Source organism: Danio rerio, chromosome 15 (assembly GCF_052040795.2).
Source record: "Danio rerio strain M-AB ecotype USA chromosome 15, GRCz13ab, whole genome shotgun sequence".
Lineage (NCBI taxonomy): Eukaryota > Metazoa > Chordata > Actinopteri > Cypriniformes > Danionidae > Danio > Danio rerio.
This window is the reverse complement of record NC_141035.1, coordinates 15,764,001-15,770,000: the sequence shown is the minus strand read 5'-3', so window position 1 is coordinate 15,770,000 and position 6,000 is coordinate 15,764,001. Positions and strand designations below refer to the sequence as shown.

The window sequence follows — 6,000 nt, the reverse complement described above, 5'->3', positions numbered from 1 at the left end:
ATGGGTAACCTGCCTGTGACTCCTCATTTGATTCTGCCTGGTAAGTATTTTGCGATTAAGATAGGGAAAAAATCGAATTTGTGTCCGGCTATAGACTATGCTGGTTTGTATTTGACGAAATAGATTCATTCATTTTTAATTCATTAAAGCAAAGTCTCATTTAGTTAGAAATGTATGTATTTGTTTTGATCTGATACCCAAAGAAATAAACTTGCCTTTTAGAAGCCTAGTTATCCTATAGTATTACTATTGACATACTATTGTCAATGTTTTAACACATGCTTAAGACATTCTGTCACTTTTCTTTATCTTTGAATCTCAGATTACCTGGTTTGATTTCATGTAGTTGCTTATTATAGTTATTTAAATATTTATTTTAATTTTGAAAAATTATATTGTATGGCTTTATCACGTCTTGCATAATTCTATCATGGCCCTTTCAACACCAAGCCTTTCAAAACAAATGATAAATCACAGAATTAATCTCCAGAATAATTCATAAATAATACTTTAATCAACCAATTTATTAAAGGTTCAGATGATACTTTGGGCCAGTGGATAAAACAATGGATGATCAGCATGGAAGGTAGAATAATCTGTGAGGGTGAGCATGCACACTGGAATTCCTTCAAAGGTAATATGTTTGCACTTACATATTTTTTGTTTAATTTAGCATGAGGACTTCATGGAATAGAATATTGTTATGTCCAACTTGTCACATGTGTGTTTGTGTGTATACACTACAAGTGAAAAGTTTAGAATTAGATATTAGATTAGAATTATATATATATATATTTGTCGTATAATAAGCTTCTTGTGCTCACAAAGGCTAATCAATTCTGTAATAGAAACCAGGACAAATACAGCAAAAACTGCGATATAGTGAAACGTCAGTTAAATAGTATATATTTATCATAAACTAATTAAATCATGTACTGGTATTTTATTGTATTTAGTTTAAAATGTGATTCTTGTATTTTAAAGTTAAATTTTGATCATCATTAAAAATACTAGTCCTTAGTGTCACATAATTCTCATGGTGCTTAATATAACCATCTGCTAAGAATAAACATTTATTGTTGTTGTCATAACTTTGTGGAACAATACAATACACATTATTCATTTATTTTCTTTTCGGCTTAGTCCCTTTATTATTCCAGGGTTGCCACAGCTTAATGAACCGCCAACTTATCCAGCACATGTTTTATGCAGTGGATGCCCTTCCAGCTGCAACCCATCTCTGGGAAACATTCATACACACCCATTCACACACATACACTACGAACAATATAGCCTACCCAATTCACCTGTACCACATCTTTAGACTTGTGGGGGAAACCAGAGCACCAGGAAGAATCCCACGCAAACACGGGGAGAACATGCAAACTCTGCACAGACCTAGCCAAGTCTCGAACCAGTGACCTTCTTGCTGTGAGGTGACAGCACTACCTACTGCGCCACCACGTCAGTACACATTATACAATACTATTTCAAAGTACCATTGAAAATTAATTACTTTTACTCATCAAACTAAATTGTTCAAGAATGAAAGTAAATTAGACAACGCGGTGGCTCAGTAGGTAGTGCTGTCACCTCACAGCAAGAAGGTTGCTGGTTCAAGCCTCGACTGGGTCAGCATTTCCGTGTGGAGTTTGCATGTTCTCCTTGTGTTCGCGTGGGCTTCCTCCGGGTGCTCCGGTTTTCCCCACAGTCCAAAGACATGCGATACAGGTGAATTGGGTAAGCTAAAATTGTCTGTAGTGTATGAGTGTGAATGAGAGTGTATGGGTGTTTCCCAGTGATGGGTTGCAGCTGGAAGGGCATCCGCTGAGTAAGACATATGATGGATAAGTTGGCGGTTCATTCTGCTGTGGCGACCCCAGATTAATAAAGGGAAAAAGCCAAAAAGAAAATGAATAAAGGAATGAATAAAAGTGAATTAATTTTTTATAATGCAAAAAAGATTTTAAAAGAAAAATGTACTTATTTTTTTATCAAACAATCGTAAAAGAATGTATCAGTTTCCAAAATACTTTGAAGCTTTTTTTTTAGCACTGATCATTATAAGAATCAATATTAGGGGTTTTGTACCAATAATATAATGATTTCTTAAGGATCATATGACACTAAATTAAATGTGAAACTACGTTTAATAAGAAAAAAAAAAATTTGAAAAATTTGAATTATTTAAATAGTGTAGTAACTAGGGATGTAACAAAATTGTAAATACCGTCATACCGCAATAGTAATTTTTTTCAATATTACCGTAGGCGCATGACTCAATAAAACTATATTTCTGAGAAAAGTTTGCTCAGGCGAATGAAGCGAACGGGAGGTAGCGGGAACTACAATTCCCATCAGCCTAGGCGTGGCCATTATCCTTTGCGGTCTGTTGTCGCTACAGATCCAGTAATGCGGAAATGGAGTGTGGTGCTAGTAGCGGGGAAGAAAAAGAGCTGGAAATGATCGAACCTAAAGTGGGTTTCAAATTGGATGTGTGAAAGCATTTCGGTTTCTCTCTAAAAAGATACAATAAAGGAGAAAAGTTGACAGACAAAGAAAAAAACAGTATGCAGGCACAGCCAGACTGTTGTGAAATATAAGTCGGGGAATACGACTAAAAACAGTCATGGGGACTGCAGAACACAGCACACTTGTTAGATTGATGCAGACATTGACTTGTACCGCAAAGAGACCTCTATCTCACTCATGGCTTGTCCTCTCAAGTGGGGGAAAGACAATGCACAACGTCACCCACTGCTGTCAACCTTGGCTAAATCATATCTCTCTGTCCCAGAAACCTCAGTCCCAAATGGAGAGGGTTTTTTTTTTTCTGTTGCAGGGGACATGCCCAGAGATCCCAGCTTTTACCAGATTATAGTTATATGATCATTTTCCTTAAAAAAAACCCATCTATATCTAAGTGAGTGAGTGATTAAATGTTGAATGTGATGAGTTTTCAACAATACTAAATTAAAACTTTTTTTTATATATATATAGTTTAATAGTTTTTTTTTTATTAAAATTTAAAAAATTGAAGTTCCTGTTTCGAAACTTACAGATAGATGGCTAATTTGTATGTCATTGATATGTTCAGTGCTAAGGTAAATAAACACTTTTGGCACTTTTTTCGAGTCTTTTCATTAGTTTTGTTTTTCCTGTAAATTATTCAATAAGTATGCCATTCATACCGAGGTATTATCGTACGGTGAAATTCTAATACTGTTACATCCCTAGTAGTAACACTTTAAAATTCAACATTTTTACTTTATTTTTGATCAAATAAATGCAGCCTTTGTGAGCAGAATAGTCTTTCTAAACATGACCTCTAAAAAATCTGTCCTTCAGATTAATATTTTGAATAGAATGCTTTACAATTATATATTTGTGCATAAACATTAGATTAGTCAAAGCCAAAATTGGAGCTAATAAACTTAGTACACGCCAGTGAATATTTTGATGAAAAAAAATAAATACAACTTTAATAATAAACAGGAAAAAATATTACTCTGTTTAATAAAACTGTTTTGTTTAAATGCACCAATATATATTTGTCTATATTCACTAAGGAATTTATACAAATATACATTTTTTAAAGGGGCTGTTCATTTATGCTGAACACTATGTGGTGTGTGTGTGAGTGTGTGTGTGTGTGTGCGTGCGTGGTCAAAACTATTAGCCTCCTTGATTTTTTTTTTCTTTTTTCAATATTTACATATTTATGTTTAACAGAGCAAAGAATATTTCACAGAATTTCTGATAATATTATTTCTTCTGGAGAATTTTTTTCAGATTTTTAGCTAGAATAAAAGTAGTTTTTTTTATTTTTTTTAAACATATTAAGGTCAATATTATTAGTCCCCTAAAGCAATACATATTTTTGATTGTTTACAGAACAAACCATCGTTATACAATGACTTTAACTAACCTAATTAGCCTAGTTAGGCCTAAACACTAGTATTTTAAGAAAATATAGGCAATTATTATCTGCTGTCATCATGGAAAAGATAAAATAAATCAGTTATTAGTTTTTACAAATTAGTTATTAAAACTAGTATGTTCAGAAATGTTGAACAAATCTTCTCTTTGTTAAACAGAAATTGGGGAAAAAAATATATATTATATTATATACAGTTGATGTCTGAATTATTTGCCCCCTGTTTATTTTTTTCACCAATTTCTGTTTAACGGAGAGAATTTCTTCAACACATTTCTAAACATAATAGTGTTAATAACTCCTCTCTAATAACTGATTTATTTTATCTTTGTCATGATGACAGTAAATAATATTTGATGAGATATACTTCAAGACACTTCTTTACAGCTTAAAGTGACATTTAAAGGCTTAACTGGGTTAATTAGGTTAACTAGGCTGATTAGGGTAATCAGGCAAGTCATTATATAGCAATTGTTTGTTCTATAGACTGTCTAAACATTATATAGCTTAAAGGGGCTAGTAATTTTGACCTTAAAATTAATATTTAAAAAAATCAAAACTATTTTTATTCTAGTCAAAATAAAACAAGACTTTTTCTTGAAAAAAAAATATTATCAGATACTGTGAGCATTTCCTTGCTCTGTTAAACATCATTAGGAAAATAATGAAAATAAATAATTAAAAAAAAGGGGCTGATAATTCTGACTTCAACTGTACATATATAATAGCAAATAGGGACTTTAACTATGTACACACACGTCACTGGTGTTGTTCAAAAATCAAACATTTTAACATTTGAATGCCCTTTTCATGTCTTTAATCTTCATCATATAATAATAACCTTTTTTCAGGGACAACCATTTTAGTGCTGCAAAAATGCATGTGCTTTTTCACTAAAATTTTCTTTCAGAACAGAAAATCACTTTTGCAGATAGTTTATTTATTTTTGTAAGTCATACAGTTTTAAATACCTTGTTCACAGAAAATCTTTTATTCTTATTATTCAGATGCTTTGCTGGCATAAATCCAGAGAGGGGAACCAAGGCTGTGAGAGGAAATGTGACGTCAAAAAAAACTGGCAAGACAGTTCAGAAGAAGACCATGACTGTAAACCCCAAGGTTTCAAACCTTTTAAAGAAACTAATGGACTTTGAATGGGACTTTATTTAAAATGCAGCTAGCTTGCACCCCCCTACTTTTGCAACACAGAGGCCTTTTTTTTCTTCATTTGCTGAAGCTCATTTTGGGCCTATATATTTTTATATTTTATATCCAAGACTAAATTGTAAAGTGGCTATTTATTAATTTTTTCTATGACATTTGGTAAGTTGCTTCTTGTTGTACAATGTTGAATACGATCTTAACATTTCTGGAGAACTTACAATTTTTGCCTGTTCTTTGGCTTAATATTTTCATTAACACAATGCAGATTTTATTTTGTGTTGTTTGAAAATAAAAATGTGAAATATAACTTGGATTTATTTCTTTTTTTGAATCATTTTAATCTGAAATAATATGGTTAAATATGGATTGTAATTTAACAGCTTTATGCTTCTAAATAACAGATGCATGCTGTAGATAAAATATAAAAAAGGTAGGGCACTGTATTTTTACATTAGAATAACAGTGGTATGCTGTATCTTACAAAACAGTATCATGCTGTTAATTAAAAATGGCAGGGCACTGTATTTTTACAGTTCCATAACAGTAGATTACTGTGGCTAAAAAAACAGTATCATGCTGTTAATTTAAAACGGTAGGGCACTGTATTTTTACAGTTCCACAACAGTAGAATACTGTTGCTAACAAAAACAGTATCATGCTGGTAATTTAAAAAACGGTAGGGCACCATATTTTTACAGTATGATAATGGCAACCACAGCTGCCAGTAGATTACTGTTTTTTTACAGGGAAATTTTTTACAGTGTGGGTCAAGTGCTTCTAGTGAACTGTATGCCATTACAAAATCTGCATGTTTAAGGTCTGAGTTTTTTTTTTTTTTTTTTTTTTTTTTAATTGTGCAATCTCCACTGGCTGAGTGATATCCGATATATAGTGCATCT

At 32.2% G+C, this 6,000-nt stretch overlaps 1 protein-coding gene and 1 long non-coding RNA gene across 5 annotated transcripts in view; one reads left to right on the top strand and one right to left on the bottom strand.

Annotated features, from left to right (window-relative positions):
• LOC147840540 (uncharacterized) overlaps positions 1-5,226 on the top strand; it is a 5,248-nt gene extending 22 nt beyond the window's left edge. The window contains exons 1-3 of the long non-coding RNA XR_015510080.1: positions 1-40; positions 533-634; positions 4,945-5,226. The exon at positions 1-40 is cut by the window's left edge and continues 22 nt beyond it. This is a non-coding gene — a long non-coding RNA (uncharacterized LOC147840540). The remainder of the gene's footprint in view (positions 41-532; positions 635-4,944) is intronic.
• Positions 1-6,000, bottom strand: part of LOC147833617 (uncharacterized) — a 185,537-nt gene that overhangs the window by 64,566 nt on the left and 114,971 nt on the right. The gene's annotated exons all lie outside the window — the stretch shown is intronic.